The sequence below is a fragment of the Ascaphus truei genome, chromosome 6 (assembly GCF_040206685.1).
Source record: "Ascaphus truei isolate aAscTru1 chromosome 6, aAscTru1.hap1, whole genome shotgun sequence".
Classification (NCBI taxonomy): Eukaryota; Metazoa; Chordata; class Amphibia; order Anura; family Ascaphidae; genus Ascaphus; species Ascaphus truei.
In genome coordinates, this window is record NC_134488.1 from 72,740,608 (window position 1) to 72,757,808 (window position 17,201).

The following is a 17,201-nucleotide window of genomic DNA, read 5'->3' on the forward strand; positions in this document are numbered from 1 at the left end:
ATGGCATGTAATGTACCGTGAGTTTGACCTGACAGTAAAAGAGATTGGTTTTAGAACTTGGCTGTGTAAGTGTAATTCTTGCATATACGTCCTGCGAAGACTCACTCCCCCTTTGGCGGGATCTGCGCAGGTGGAGGCGCTGCACCTGATATATATATATTGCGCGCACCCCAGGCTCTCCGTGGCAGAGACTTAGGCCCTGTGAGCCAGCAGGTAACACAGCACATAGTAGCAGCTTGCTAGTGATAGGAAGCAGGGCTACATTTGGAGGCGCTGCTGAGAGTTCAGACCTAGGGTGCCCCTTGAACCTAAATTGTGATCACTATGGCTTTGCCCTCCCGTCACGAGATACGAGACTGGGCCCGTCAAGTACGCACGCCTACTCGTCGCGCCGTAGCGCTGGCCCGAGTGCCCATGGCCTTACCCTTAGAGACTTTACAGACGGCCCTGCGACAACTCCCGGGTTTTGCCAAAGCTCGCCTGGTAGATGTAATGGTAGATCACGACTCCAAGTCGAATACCTTACTGGTGGACTGCCGGCGTAACCTGTTAGCGCTCGAACCTGCCATCCCGCAATCCCTGGTTTTGCCTGATGCACCGCCCGGCGGTAGTCCTTTCGTTTACCCCCTCCGAGATCCCCTCGTACGTCCATTGGATGAGGACGACCACCATCCCGTTGATCCACTATCCCGAGAGTGAGGTCGGTAGCTGCCGCTCCATGTCCAGTGACCCGGGATCCAGCGCATCATTTTATGCTAAAAAAAACTAAATGACAAAATAGACCTGCTATCTAGCCCCCCCAGTTTGCCGCCGCTAGTCGAAGCGCTTACCTTAGCCACCCATGCCCAGAACTACCGGAAGCTAAAAGCCTTCTCGGGGACCCTCCCTGTACCTACCGGGGAAGATGGGGTAGAAACGTGGAAAGAGCACACTCGGGGGGTGATGGAAGAGTGGTCATGCACCGATGTAGTAAAAAGACAGAGACTCATGGAGTGCCTGCGGCACCCGGCGGCCACTCTGATCGGAATACACCGTGAACAGTATCCCGATTTAACCTCTCGCTTGATGATAGAGTTCCTGGCCGAAGCCTATAGCGCGAAAGAGGATGACGGGGCCTTGTGGGCCAAGTACTATGCCGTAAACCAGAAGGAGGGGGAAGAGCTATCCGCCTATATACACCGTGTGCAAATATCTCTCGGACCGCTGCTGCATTATAAATATGTACTATCCTCCCAGATGAATGAGTATCTCTGGAAGCAGTACCTCCGCAGATCCAGTCCTTCTCACCCAATAGCCAGCATGATTCGTGATCACCTCACCCGGGCCCCCCCCCCCCCCTTCGTTCATCCAACTACTGCAACAGGTGAAGGAACCTCTCAAAGGGGCTTTCCGGCCGCGGGGGCATCTCCCGGAGGAGCCATGGGCAAAGAGCCCCTTGGCCCCATGACAGAGACACTGACTCCAGTGAGTCCGCAGCTAGATCCCCAGAGTCCGTGCTTTGTGCCACAAAGAGACAGTACTGACATACCCCAGCCCTCAAGAGCCGAGTTGGAAATACCCGATGAGAATTGCTACTCTCCCAAAGAGGTAGCGGAAGAGCCAATTCGCAGAAGCAAAAGAGCTGGCCAACCTCCCACGAGGTTGGCTTATGATCAGTTCGGGGCACCCCATTATGAGTCTCAGCAGTGGGCTCGCAGCCGGGTTCAATCAGTGATTATCATGTTCAGTGAAATGTATAAGTTGATAGAGAAACCAATGTATTAGTGTTTTTCATTATATAAATGGTTGTGTTGTTATCATTTTCCAAGCGGGTCGTTGGAATCCACAGGGGGGAGGATGTAGCCGTGACCCCTGATTCACCCCATAGAATGGGAGGTTGCGCTTGCAAAGAGTAGTTGCAAAAGCCCGCGAAGGAGGAGAGTGCATTTGGCGGGAGAGGAAGCAGTCCCTTGACCCAGCAGCCCTGCAGGGAGGGTCAGGTGAGAGCGTCTAGCCTATGGGCGGAGGAGTTGCCAGAGATATAGGCAGTGGTTGTGCGCACGTGGATTCAGAGCTGATTGGAGAGGTGAGGAGGCGGAGAGACTGCGAGGGGAGGTTGTACCACCCCGGCGCAGGCCAGGTGCCCCAGGCCCAGCTAGCCTTGAGTCACCTTAGAGACAAGCTGAGCTAGGGACCGCCTTAGTAAGGTTCCTGGCCCCGTACTGTTAGTTTTGCCCGGGACTATTCTGTCGAGAGGGAGGTCTGGGCTCAGACCCCTTTGGAGTTGCCAAGGTCCGAGAGGGAGCGCTCCGGACCCTAGAGAGAGATAGAGCAGTGTCGACACACAGAAACCCTTTTTGAAGATCGTGGCAGTTCCGAGCACTGGAGTGCTCGGCAGGTATTTCATCAAGTGCACCAACTGTACCATTCATTCACCCGAGACATAGTGGCTGCGCAGTCACCCATACACACACATAGGGCCTGCTGTGAGCAGGAGGACTGAGCAGTAGGATTGGACACGGGGTGGGCTCACCCGGTGGCGGGATTGGGGGATTATTGTTGGCGTCCGCCGAGGCGCAAGTGATGGTGACGTCCGCCGTGGCGTGTTATGTAATGTGTACCCGTATACCGGAATGTCATGGCATGTAATGTACCGTCAGTTTGACCTGCCAGTAAAAGAGATTGGTTTTAGAACTTGGCTGTGTAAGTGTAATTCTTGCTTATACGTCCTGCGAAGACTCACTCCCCCTTTGGCGGGATCTGTCGCAGGTGGAGGCGTTGCACCTGATATATATTGCGCGCACCCCAGGCTCTCCGTGGCAGAGACTTAGGCCCTGTGAGCCAGCAGGTAACACAGCACATAGTAGCAGCTTGCTAGTGATAGGAAGCAGGGCTACATTAGTATAGGTTGAACTTGATGGACGTGTCTTTATTCAACCTCAGCTACTTTGTAACTATGTAACAGGTGCAGATAGATAACATCAAATGCGAGATACCAAAGAAGACAGAAAATTAAAGACGTGGGAGTGGGAGTGACAATTAGAATGCTTAGCTAGGGTATAAAACCATGCTAATACTGTACATCAGTAAGTAGCTAGCACATAACTAAGAAGCAGGCACTGTTTATACTCAATGATGCCTATATCTGATATTTTGGCTGTAATACATAATTTCAATAAACCATCATCTTGGCATCTGTCTTGAATGTTTTCCACTTTTGAATAATCTTTCTCACTGTAGAATGATGGACTTTAAATTGTTTGGAAATGGCCTTAAAACGCTTCCCAGATTGATGGGCAGCAACAATTGCTTCTCTAAGATCATTGCTGATGTCTTTCCTCCTTGGCATTATGTTAACACACACCTGAATGCTCCAGACCAGCAAACTGCTAAAACTTTGACTTTTATAGAGGTGGTCACACTTGCTGATGATCAATTAATCAAGGGCATTTGATTAGAAGCACCTGTCTGCTACTTAGCATCTTAATTCCTATGGAAGCAGTAAGGGTGTACTTAGTTTTTTACACATGGCTTCTCCATTTTGGTTTTATTTTTGTTAACTAAATCATGACACGGCGTAATATGTCATGTGTTGTTGTTCATCTGAGGTTGTATTTACCTAATTATTAGACCTGCTAAGGAACAGATGATTGTTATTATGTCCTGATATGTAAAACCATAGAATTCAAAGAGGGTGTACCTTCTTTTTCACACAACTGTGTGTATATATATATATATATATATATATATATATATATATATATATATATATATATATATATATATATAGCAAATGGAAATATTACTGTATGCTCATTTGCATGTCTTAGACAGGTCTGCAACCCCACCTTTCACCATTATCACCCAGCACACAGCACTTCCACTACAGCAAGGGATTCTGGGAAATGACATGTATATATATATATATATATATATATATATATATATATATATAAGAAAAGGGGGAAGAGAGAGCGCACGCCCATAGCGTAAAATAGTACAATTTAATGAGGGGGAGGGGAAAAGGGGGGATAAGAATTGCACTTACAAAGGTACAATAATAACAAGCATATTGTGATATATAATCACCACCATCCGGTCATCAACTGCAGTGTCTTGGTCTTTGCAGTCCCAGGATAATGTCCCGATCAGAGTCCAGGGTAAATTATCTCTTCTCTGCCTGTTTCGGAGTCCTCTAAAGCAGCTCCGAGTTTGGAAGCCTCTGCAGCAATCGCGCGGGTCAGTCAGTCCCAGCGCGCGGTGATGACGTCAATGTCCCTGCGTCTAACGTAATGACGCTCCCTGACGCGTTTCGTCACTCAACGGGTGACTTTCTCAAAGGGAAGTCAGGAGAGGGGAAAGGTCCGGTATTTTATACCCAGTCCAGTGACCAAAATCATTTAGAACACACCCCTCTCAGCTGTAAAGGTGCTAGTTGTTAATGGATATCAATCACGAAGCCTTACATCATATATTGAGACTTAAAGGTGAAGTGGAGATCAACCATGAAATTAGGCAATGAAATGTGACGAGTATTATATAAACCAATTAAAAACCAATTAAAAAACGCCACTTTGGCATAAGTCAAATAACCTTACAGCCAACATGCATTACTAAAACAATTACTAGTGAACCATTAACAAAAAATATATATAGAAGAGTCTCAGTTAACTAAACCATCAGGTATATGAAGCTCTATGGTTCCCAAGGGGGAATAACCCCCTAGTGGCATAAACATATATAATAGATGAATCTGCCAATACCTAACATCAGAGCCATAACCTGTCTAACACTACATATTAAACAATTTTAAAAGTAAAATAAAAATGAAAATAATAATAATAATAATAATAACATATAGAATATAGAATATAGCAGGAAAGTCCTAATACCAATATTGATTTCTGGATAATCATCAATATTATCAATATTATCCTTTTTAGATCCTGTAATGGAGCAGAAATCTAGGATAATGGGATATATAAGCCACGAACACGGGAGGTATCAGGTGAATGGACTACCCATAAAAAGAACTAGATGTACTACATATAGTGGGTAATATGAATATGTGTATAAATGTGAATAAGATCAATATACTTATTGATTAACTAAATATATGTGTGTACTTTTACCTGTGAACCTAAATATAATATACTACATAGGTGTAAGACAGTCTCAAAGGTTGTATATCTAAATGAAAATTTATTATAAATAATTCTACAAAATACTATATATGTGTATGACAAAAAATATTTATATACCTACCCAATAACCCTAATTGTGTTGAAGTGGTGTTAATAATAAAAATAGAGATGAATTAATATAATGTTGAACAGTAATTACCTAACTCCGAGCTAGGAGAAGGGCTGGGGGGGGGGGGGTTTGGGGAATAGCTGGGGGGGGGGGGGGGGGGCTAGGGAGTAGCTGGGGGGGGAGGAAGGGGGGGGGAGGTGTTGGAAGAGATAATGAACCCAGGAGGGATCCAGACAAAAGATGGCAGAGTGCAGAGGAAGTCCGACAGGAAAAAACGTCCAGGGAAGCATCATATAAAAGTGCTCACATCTAGGCATTCATTAAGTCCACCCGGACTAAGAGTGCCCAATTGGTGGATCCAAAAGGTTTCCCGCCTGCATAAGGTCTTGAACCGGTCACCACCAAGAGTATTTGGTGAGATGGTCTCAATTCCCATTACTCTCATAGTTTTGGGATCTTGTTGATGAAATGTTTTGAAATGTCTAGATAGACTATGGTTATTGAGACCTTTGAGTGCGTTTCTCCTGTGTTCTAAAAACCTTGTTCCAAGAGTCCTGGTGGTGCGTCCGACATATTTTAAATTGCATCCACACTGGATCATGTACACCACATATGTACTTAGACAGGTGATGGAACTCTTAATGACATGTGTGGTACCTCTAATAGTGGAGCAGACATTGTTCTGACTCAGGAGATGCTTGCAAGTAATGCATCGACTCCGTCCGCAGGGATGGTTGCCCAGTGGGCCCTTCTGAAGCTTTACACTAGTTAAAGTGGAAGAAGACCTAAGTCTAGTGGGAGCTAGAATACTTTTGATACTTCTAGCCTTTCTGTATGTAACAGTGGCTCTCTCTGGCAAAGTAGGTCCTAGATGGGGGTCACACTTAAGGACCGACCAATGGTCATTCAAAATCTTATTTATAGCTTTGAATGATTTATTATAGGTGGTAATGAACCTTAATGTTGATGCCTCCATCCCTGAATGCACTGCTGGTGTATCATAACTAAGGCGAGTCCCTTTTTGTTGTTGTTTCTTTTTGGACTGATTCAATAGGGTACGTCGGTCGGATGAGCTAACCTCGTTGAACGAATCAGAAATCAAGGCCGGATCATATCCCTTGGATATGAACTTGTTTCCAAGTGATACAGACTGGTTCCTAAAGTCAACATCCCTTGTGCAGTTCCTACGTATTCTGTGGAACTGCCCCAAGGGAATATTGTCGAGCCACTGTTTGTGATGGTTGCTGGACGCATGGACATAGCTGTTCACAGACACAGACTTGAAATGTGTGGTGGTAATAATATTCAGGTCTGTGTCTATGCTGAGAGCCAGATCCAGAAAGACAGTGTTCAAATTACTAATTTCAAATGTGAATTTTAGTCCCAGCAGATTGTCACTGAAGGAACTCAAAATGCCAGATAGCACCGATTCTTCCCCATCCCAAATAATAATGATATCATCTATGAAACGGCCAAAGTATACGAGACCCGCCCCAAGCAAGGTGTTTTGCCATATGGCAAATTCCTCCCAATACCCCATAAAGAGGTTGGCATAGCTCAGAGCGCATCTCGTACATACACACAGTGTTCGACAAATCTATACATCTGCACGCCCCGGGCGAGTGGATTTAACATCGTGGCGAGCTCCTATTGGCCCAAGCAGCACACGTGTGGTACTAGGTGGCGAGTAGATTTTTTTGTTCGGCGAGTAGATTTTTTGGTGATTTGTCGACCACTGTATATATATATATATATATATATATATATATATATTTATTTATTTATTTATTGACATTGTCCCAAGATATTAGGCACTTTCTGTTCTATTTAGATCAGAAAGTGCAGCCACAGAATAAATTTGATCCATCCAGCAGCTTCACAGTTGCTGAAACTGGTTCATGGGAAATCGAGACCAGAGTTCAGAGTTGCTTTGATTTCTCTCACCTGCCCTCCTAATTGAGGAAGCAGGTACTTAAGGCACTTTGCATACTGCCTCTGTCTCTCTCCGAGAGCCTGGGGGCTGGGCTTGCTGCCAGCAGCCAGACAGGGGAGGACCTTCTCCCTACAAGGTAACAAAAACCTTCATTCTTATGTTTATTAGAATTCTCTGTCCTATTATGATCCAATTATGAATGCCGTGTATTTTTGTGTCGTTGGAAAGTGGATCGGCCGGCCAACCTAGAAAGTAAGAGCTCACTTGAGCAGGGTTTTGTTTCATATTTCACTGTGTTGCAGTCTCCTAATGGGATTAATAAAGTAGGCAGAGGACTAATTAAGTCAATGTATCTCAGTCAAAGTATTGCAGGCCCACTTCTGGGATGAATAAAACAGACAGAAGCCTGAACAATCCAAAATTGTGGTATGTGTCCTCTGTGATTACCCTAAAAGACTGTCATAAACTGCCCGGATAGACGGCAGAGCAACTGGAGGCTGTATGTGTATGTGTTACTGAGGCTGCTACATTAATGCTAAAGAGGTAGCTTCAAAGTTCCATAGGACACGGTGCTGCAAATGAACCGGGTACCCAGTCACATACACAATTCAATAAGTAAACTTGCTTGAAGAGATGTAGTCATAAAGGCGACCTGAAATCAGTGAGTACTGGTAATCACAGGTGTAGGCTCATTAAAGAGGGGCGTATATATAAGTCCTGGTAGATAATGCAGATGGGGGGGTAATGGATCCGTCCTACTGGTTCTCCTCCCATTTGGACTGCCTCTCTAGAGTGTCAGATGTCCCTGTGGTTTTAATACCAGTAATATCCCATGCCTTTGTAAGCAATAAATGGCATAAATTACTCACATATGGTCGCCTGGTCTTCTTCCGTTGGCGTGCGTCATGTGGTGTTAGCAGATAGGTGATCCCAGCAGGGAAGAGAAAGCGGAGCAAAGCCGTGGAAAAAACAGGTAACCCGGGGCTACAGCGTGGTCTGGTTGAAAAAAATATTTAATATATACTCAACAACATGGTACAGACAGGTAAAAAGTTCCTCTTACGTGTTTCACGCTGTAAAAAATGCTTCGTCTAACTAGCCCCCCTCTTTTTTTTTTTACAAGATTGGGTGGGGGGAAGAAGAGGGGTCCTCCAGTGATGTGTTACCTCCTGTTTTTTAAAGTGGATTTAAACAGCTGTCCAATAGGAAGCCCAACCAATGTTCCCTACTGGCCTCAGATTTGGCAGGCCATCTGTTTCCCCTGGAGGGAGATTTAAACCAGGTAACTTCGCCTGTAAGCCTAAAAACTGATTTGATATAAATAGAACAAAATGTCTGAAGTGTTTTGGAAATATCCCAGATCATTTAGGTACTGTAGAAACAGTTTACATTAATGATACACATATTTTCAATCATATCGTGCTAATCATCACAAACAAACAAACAAACCCCTCTGTAAGTTCCCATTAAGAGGATGACAATTTGGGATGAAAAAGATCTACTGCATTTATTGCACGATAGAAAAAGTGTCAGGGCAAAGGCCATAGAATGTGATATCAACAACTCATCTGCCACACTGCTTTAGGGAGTACTTGGCAGTTATTTAAAAATGTTCAGCTTGAAATAATCTTACTGCACCACTGCCAGCCACTCATCCACTGCTTATTGTTTGTTTCTGGAACAGTCCCCAGCTACAGCAGGTGTTTTCTCAATTAAATGGTGGGTCAGAGCCAAGTACCAAACTATTCAAATCTCCCATGCCTTGCATTCAGCCAGCTGCACACCTAATTACACGGCCAATGCAAACACACCTCTTTAGCAGTGGCTTATGATTGGTGCGAGGCTCTGCATGACTCAGGACATGGCATTCCTCTCCTGGCAGCCCTCACAAATACTGTGTCAAGAGAGCGCAGACACTGATTCAGACAGAAGGGTGGGAATTTCACAACAGCTGGCGAAAGCTGTGGCAGGGACAGTGAGATCTCTGCAAATCTACACAGAAAACTATTACAAGGTAAAGATCATTTAAAAGTCCTTGCATAATTGCATAGGGAGCTTGTCATCTTTCCAGGCAGATTGTGTCTACATCAATAAAGTATTGCTTCTAAATACCTGGAGTGGGATTAGGGAAACACAACTTTAACACTCTTATGATTTAAAGTAACATTGTTAGCTGCTGGATTCAAATGCCTTTATGACCATGGCTATGGAGCATGGAACCAACCAAAAAAGAAACTATGGTAACTATGGTAACCCTCCCTGGTTACAGTGCAGATGTTTGGGAAAAGGGTGCTCAGAAATATTCAGGCAGAATTATATGGTCGGTGAAGGAGATGCATGCAGAGGTGAAAACAGGAGACTGTTTTGGGAAAAATAAATGTAGGCTTTTGTTTCGTCAAAATGCCATAAACAAAAACATAGGCTTTTCCTCAGGCCAGGTGCAGCAAAATAAAGGTTATAGGGCTTTCCTAGGCCAAAGTTCAGTTCCCATCGTTTGGAGTCCATATAGGCCTGAACTCCCTAGTAGGCAAGGACACGTGTGGGCTGTACTCAGACCAGAGAGAGACCCAGACTGCAGGAAGATCAGGCTTTTAAACCCTCCTAAATGGGCAGGTGAAAGCTGGTTAATTACCTCAGCCTGCTCTCAGGCTGAGATTAACCAGCTCACTGCTGGACTCTGTAGCTAAACATATTTTCCTTGCATAGCTATTAGACAGGAAAACTACCATGTGTCAGTCGGATATGGTGACAAAATGGAATTGCCAGCATGTGTACAAAGATGACAAGGAATTAGTGTTATTTAGGGAAGCTGACTTACAGTATTCAGTGCAAAAAAGGATAGCAAACAAGTATCTGTAAAGCAACTGTGTGTAGAATTTTGGTAGAAAAAGTCCCCATTTGTCACTTTGTTAAAAGAAAAGTCACTTGGTTTGTGTAGAAGTATCATCTCAATCTTACAGTTTAAACAAACCGTGTGTCGTTTCTTCTGCAAATGTTTATGGTATATCTGCTAAGGAAGTGTAACTCCCTTTCCCTATGCCTAAGGGAACTACGTGGGCAACTACGCATGCTGCTGTACCTGTCTGCTCACAGGAGGCCTACGCCTCCCCTCTGGAAACCTAGGGTGAGCTCTTTCTCTCTTGCGTGAGGCGCCTTCACCTATGAGGGATCCCAGCGTTGGCGGGATAACCTCTCACAGGAACCGATATATAGTAATAAGTAATACACCACACAATGTATATAACTAAGGTTTATTGTATACACATACTAATACAGATAACACAATAAATGGGAACCCACAGTATAAACCCAGTGACCCAACATGTGGTGGTTCCCCCAAAGTACTGAGGGTGCTGTGGCACCAATACCCCTGGTGTCCTGTCCCAGCAATTCCCACCCAAATGTGAAGTAGCGCTACCCCCTGTAGATGTAGGTGCACGTTGGGTACCTGCCTGAGTATTCCAGTACCCAGGTGCTGCTTGGTGTAGTGAGTTGGAGCGGGTCCCACGTAGCGGGGCCTCCAACACAAATCCCCTCTTTCCTAAAGGGTCCTGATCCTCCTCGCAGGGTAAGCTCGAGCCAGAAGGTCTCGCACAAGGTCTCTGGATCCTGTGACCTGGTCCCAGGCCACAGGGCACCGTGTGGCCATCCACTCACTGGTGCAGGAATAACAATAAGGGGATGGGGCCTTCCCTACACTCCTCTACTATGGCTCAGGGTCTAACTGGGGCCTAGGGGAAAGATCTAGACCTAGGCCAGGAAGCAATGCTCCCTGGGCACTACCTTTTTCTTTGCCTCTTCCGTCCGGACTGAAGGGTGTGTTCCCGCACGTGGAGGATATCCTGTTTCCCCCAAATGCTCGTATCTTATTGGCTGATACAGTTCCATAGGGCAGTGACATGGTAACTAATGACAAGCTATAATATACACCAAAATACCTGGGTTGAACTGAACATGACTAGATATGATAAAATATAATTTATTCCTTAATGAAGGTGAACACACAAGATATACAAATAACAGGCAAAATATACACTTACTTAAGGAGTTTGGACAAGAAAACCATCAGGACACAGGATTGACAATTTCTTCCATAATACAGGTTCAGATGTAGTCATCACGAAAAGCACAAAGACCATGGGCATAGGCTGAGCCTTGTTTATAGACAATCTCAGTCCTATCCCTTAACCTTGGGGCGCCTGGCTGGCTAGCAGTTTCCTTTGAAGTTAGGACTCCCTTATCTGCAAGTGTGAATTATGACACTTACAGACCACTCAGGCCCTTTGTTCCTCCGCCCCATTGTATACAATCAGAGAGGTCAACCTTTGATCAGAGGGGGTATGGTAGACCACTTGTATGCCATCCTGACCTATTGGAAAAAGAATGGTGTATATAGCGCTAAAAAAACAAAAAAATAACAAATGTGTGCAGTGCTTGTGAACAACAATAAATGTCAATGATAAATAACCATAAATAATGTGATAATTGCCTAAATGGGGCAAGGCTGCCAGGAATACTAACCCAAATACAATTAGTGAAGAAACACAAAAGAACAATACAGACCGGCGCCTCAAAGTCCAAATGGAAAGAACAAAAGTGAGTCCAAAGAATAGCTGCAGTGTCCAATGGATGATGATCCAATCTTTAGACAGCAGACTCCACAGCAACAACCATGGTATATAGTGCAGGGGAGACAAAAGGGAGAATCATAGCGTAACAAGGTATAAACTGGACATATAACACATAGACATAGACAAACATGCACATACAACAATAACAGATAGGCTGACTAATATTACAGAGAATTTATTAACACAATAAAATGCAATGAACCAGTGAAGAGCAGGTCTGGAATCCGGTGTGTAAAACCGGAATCCTACTTACAAGACGTCCAAAAGGTACAGGCAGGGGTGTATTGTGAGCTTGTTCCGGCGGCAGCTGTTAGTGGACACGTGGCGCTCGGGGAAGACTGCAGACACTTCCTCTGATCTGTATCAAGCTGTGCGTCACTGTGGGCAGCTTCTCATGATGCCGTCTGTCCGCGACCGGAAGCGCGTCACTGTGGGCGGGACCAATTCCCTAAACTCACTTCTCCTGTTGCTGTAGCCCGTTGAATTCTTGCAGAGGTCTGCTCTTGTTGTGTTCAATGCCAAAATAACAACTCTAAAATGCCCTCTGACCTATTAACATAGCAGATGGGCTCTGAGTTCTCATGCCAGACCCAAAATACAATTCACAGTTTAATATCTTCACATATTAAAATAATCGGTTCTGTTGGGTCCAGTGGGTCGATACTTGCCAGTTCTTCCTGCCGGAAGTGACCCTCCATTGTGGCCAAGTTTCAGCCCTCTGCAACCCCAGAACCGGAGATACACCAATGCAGTTTAAAACACTTTTTAAATACAGGATTCTTAACTTTAAAAATGAATCTCTGCTTTTCACTCTTTCCCCATTGAAATCAACGGGCTCCACCACCATAGGCTTTCAATGGAGCGGCTCCGCCATTGAAGTCAATGGGTCCCACCGCCTTAGACTTTCAATGGGGAAATTCCGCCATTGAAGTCTATGGAAAAATCAAAAATCTTTACATTTGCCCATACTCCGTCTGGTTGTTTCAGAGAGGGCTGGGAATGGCCATGCATTCATGCCGGAACCTTGGCTACATGCCACCCAAATCCCAGCCCTCTGGTCCACCCAGAAACGGAGATAGGGACTTACACTTTTTACTGTTTCGGACTTAGCCGTTTTAACGCCACGCGGCTTTTCCCCATTGGAATCATTGGCCGGCACCGCCATAGACAATACATGGGTGAGCGCCGCCATTGGATTCAATGGGACCTCCGCTCCGCCATTAAAGTCAATGGCGCGACCCTCTTCCTCCGCTCGACCCTTTACGGGAGTCCCTCATTCCCGGACCCGATGGGGGTCATGTGTGGGGGTTCCTAGGGGCTAGGGGCAAAAATAATTTTATTTCTGGGTGCCCTAGAACCTAAGATTCCAACGCCAATTGTCGTTGAACTTGAACCAAGTGATAAAGCTCTTTTCAAAGACATTGTATCCGCTTCTGCGGTTTTGCGGTTTGGCTGGCTACCAACCTGTTCCTGGAGGCCGGCGCCGAGGAATCCCCATTGAAGTCAATGGCCCCATTGACTTACAATGGGAAACCGCTGCTCCTCCTCTCGGACGCCACCTGCTGGTCTTCGAGGGAAACAGGTCCAAAACCGCTAGATCCGCCATTGAGATGAATGGAGCTTCAACGGCAACATATGGGACTCTGCAAAATGGTGCCTGAAAAGGCGGGAACATGGGACAAAGTGCTATAAACACTAAGTTAGAAAAACGAGAATGTGTGGTGCTTCTAAGAAAAACCTTCTGAGTATGAATGTCAAAAGACTTGATGTTCAATTCAGTAAATATATTGTTCCTGAGATGATGACCCACAACGATACAATTAAATGGGAAACAGTCTATGAATCACTTCTCCATGCAATCTGACTAGTGGGCTACGGCCCCCAAAACCACTGCAGTAAGGGGCCACACTATTATTGAAAGTGTCCCAACATAAATTATCAGAGTGGAGTTGTGCCAGACATATAAGTGACTCACTTTTTGGAGTAGGTGTTGTCCCAGAATCTTCTTCCGCCAAATGGGGGTGTGCGTCTGTTTTTTCTGATAAGGATAAGCATGAAGACAAAGAAAAAGCAGGCACCGTTGCTCAGGAAAAACAAAAATTTTTATAAATAAGTCAAGGAGAGCTTTGACCCTAAAAAAGTTATTTAATGGACCCAACAAACAAATACAGCTGCATTATGGGGTACAAGGGACCCCCACCAACCCGTTTCGAGCGTGAGCCCTTTATCAAGGTTTCCTGAGCAACGGTGCCTGCTTTTTCTTTGTCTTCATAAACACTAAGTTAACCTTAACCCTTTCCCTCCCGCATCAACCCCAGTGTATGTGTTGGTGCAAACACTGGGACAGAAACAATACATTGTTACAGGGGAATGTACATTTGGATTCTGAAGCAGTCCAGTTAATCCCTTGCTTCCCAAGTGAGAGCAGGGGGTGGCCAAATGGGGTGTAACCCCTTTAATACCGGGCTAAACCCCCTCTCCCATGACAGGCAGTCCCTCTCTCTAGGGATTCTGGGACTTGTAGTCCCGCGGCTGCATATGCGGAGCCGTCCTAAGATGGCTGCTGCAATCCTCGCACTGAGCATGCGTGCCTCGCCGCATTGCACATGTGCGATTATCAAAATGGCCGCCCCCACACTCCAAATTGCACGGAGCTCCGGCCAACCATTTGACAGCTCCCCCACACTGGAGGCAGGGTAGGGGGACTCGGCTACAGAAGTTTCAAGGAAGGGTGTGTCTTTTTGTAAGCTTTGCCTACAGGGTTCAGAAACCACCCACATGAAGCAGAATAGAGCCTCCTATTCCGTTTCACAAGAACTGTATTGCATTATATTATGCATAGCATTTGTATTCCGGTCGTGGTTCCAGTCCAACCTCTGTCACTAGCAGTGGGTTAACTTACTGTAAGGAAGTCACTTATTTACCTATCTGCGAGTTTAAAAATAAATATCATGCTATTTTAGGAATTAACTCATTTAGTCTGTAGGTCTTGCAGCATTGTGTAAAAGGCTACACTGAAAATGAACAATAAATTATTCTGCTGTAAGGCTTCGGCCGCAGTGTCCATGGCAGTGCACACGTCTGAGTGCCTAGCGGTGCGTGCATGGGTAAAAGCCGCTATCTGCGGTCTACGTGGAGCAATGGGATGACATCAAAGCACAGCACTTCACTGCCATTGGTCTATGCTACCTGCACTCCTATTGGTCCAAACTATCTGCCCTGCCATTGGCTGCTTGCACACCACATGATTGCGTTGCTGCACGGAAAGACAAAATTCTTGTCTTCCCTGCCAGAGGTCACGCCATTGCGATACGTAAGCGCTCACACACACAGCTACTGGGGCCTGCCCGATAGAGGTCTGTACCTGGTGTGCGGCGCACACGCTGCCGTGGCCAGTGGGGATCTAGCCTAGAGAGATGTGCAGAGATACGACCAGGGAGACAGATTTGGGGAAATTAAACAATTGCTTTTATTCAGCTGGTCACCTTAAATGACACAGTTTAAGGAAATATACACAAAGAAATAAACAGCCTATCCCTTTGTAAGGGCTAACTCACATCCCCAGTCTCTATCTGCAGGGCTGCGAGGATAAGCCTCTTGCCATCAGCATGCCCGAAACACGTTAGTGCGTATTTTCTCATTGGGGGTCTTGTATCATTCACCATTTGGTAATGCTCTGCTTTTCTCCACTTGTTCTTCTGCTAAGCCTCTTACCAACCTAAAACCCCAAAGTCCAAAAGCGGTACCTGAAAGCGGGTGGCACTTCATGTCAGTCTCTGGGTTGGTGTCCGTTGAGGGGCCAACATTTGGCGGGTTCCTGGATTCACTGCACCCTGGAATAGAGATCTGGTGCCTGTGTTTTGATGGCAGCACACAGTCCTTCTGTGTGCTCAAAAGTCTCTGTCAGTTCCCAGCAGAAAGCTTTTCTACCTGTCTGATTAGCCAGGTGGAGACTGGTTAATTTACTTTGGCTGCAATTAACCAGCTCTGCTTTCTATTGAAGCCTAATTTAGAAAGGGTTAAGTCACTTTTACACTCCCAATGCAGGATAAAGTATGCTGATGAAGCCACTAAAGACTATACCTGTCAGAGGAAGAGTGATGGCATGTTGTATTTGATAAAACTTGCAAACTTACCTTTACACAGACACAAAACTGGAGGGCATGAGAAGAAATAGGGCCTTGTGTTAGAGGTTCACTTTGTAGTTAAGTTTTAATAATAATTACACATAAAAAAATAAATCCACAAACTTCTAATAATTACTCATGGGATAGAAATAATTCATTGAAAAGTGAGATAGAAAGAGAGCTGGGGTAACCTCACGCAATTTATATCCACAACAGGACAACTACAATGAATCAAACCCAAAGGTGTACCAAGCTGTAGTACGAGTAAGCTGTAGGTACATTTAATATATCACAGGCCCCACTTTACACAAAGTAATAAATCAGGACTACTTTAAATTCCATCTCCTTAAAATGACCAGTGTCACTTGATAAAGTGGTCACCTCTAGGTTTGACTAATTATAGTGCTCCTGTTGTGGATATGAATTGTGTGAGGTTACCCTAGCTCTCTCTTCACCTTGGAGATAATTAATTAAACATTATCCCATGAGTAATTATTTTAAGTTTGTGGATTTATTTATTATTATTATTAATATTATTATAAGCTAAGTCTTAAAAGTTTATCCCAGTGGTGCGATCTACAAAGTGAACCTCAAACTTAAGGGCCTGTTTCTTCTCATGCCCTCCAGTTTTGTGTTTGTGTATCTTTTAGGTTCATATTGAAGCACCCCGATCTACTGATTAATATTCTATTCATATCAACATTTGGAGGTTACATGTGGTGCGTTTTCTTCTTCTGTATACACGAAACTTAACTTTAAACAAAAGTGGAAAAAAATTCAATACACTGAACTCATGGAAATTTAATCAATTGTGACTATAAACTTCATGGTTTTATGTATATGACAATGAAATATGTGTAGTAAGTCCCGCAGTGCTTAAATAATAAGTAACCTGGTTAAAGGAACAGTCCCATGTAGCAGACACAAATATATTTGTATATTTTTAAACAACAAATCTTCCATAGAAATCCAATAACTACAGTATAAAGTAAAAGAAAACGTATGCTTGTTTTATTTTGTATGCTTTTATAAAAGTACTATTCCTCTTTATTCCACGCTTTAAGCATATCACTGCTGTTAGTTCACATTAGTTCCAGTTGGTCTAGAAATATTAAATATGCAGTGTTCCCTTTGGAAATGATATTTGAAAATATATTTTTTTCTCTTGTTAGGTGAATGCTCTGTGAACAAAAAAAAACATATCCCTTTGCTGCCCCTCTGGTAGTAAAAGGGTTAATCTCTCTATATTTGAGGTTCACTTCTGTAGGTGCCCAAAAG

The 17,201-nt window shown here is 44.5% G+C and overlaps 1 long non-coding RNA gene across 2 annotated transcripts in view; it reads left to right on the top strand.

Annotated features, from left to right (window-relative positions):
• Positions 1 to 8,901: 8,901 nt before the first annotated feature.
• The window catches only part of LOC142496493 (uncharacterized), a 43,155-nt gene continuing 34,855 nt past the window's right edge, over positions 8,902 to 17,201 (top strand). The window contains exon 1 of one of the 2 annotated variants that reach the window (XR_012802018.1): positions 8,902 to 9,179. This is a non-coding gene — a long non-coding RNA (uncharacterized LOC142496493). The remainder of the gene's footprint in view (positions 9,180 to 17,201) is intronic. The other variant, XR_012802019.1, reaches the window with a different exon arrangement.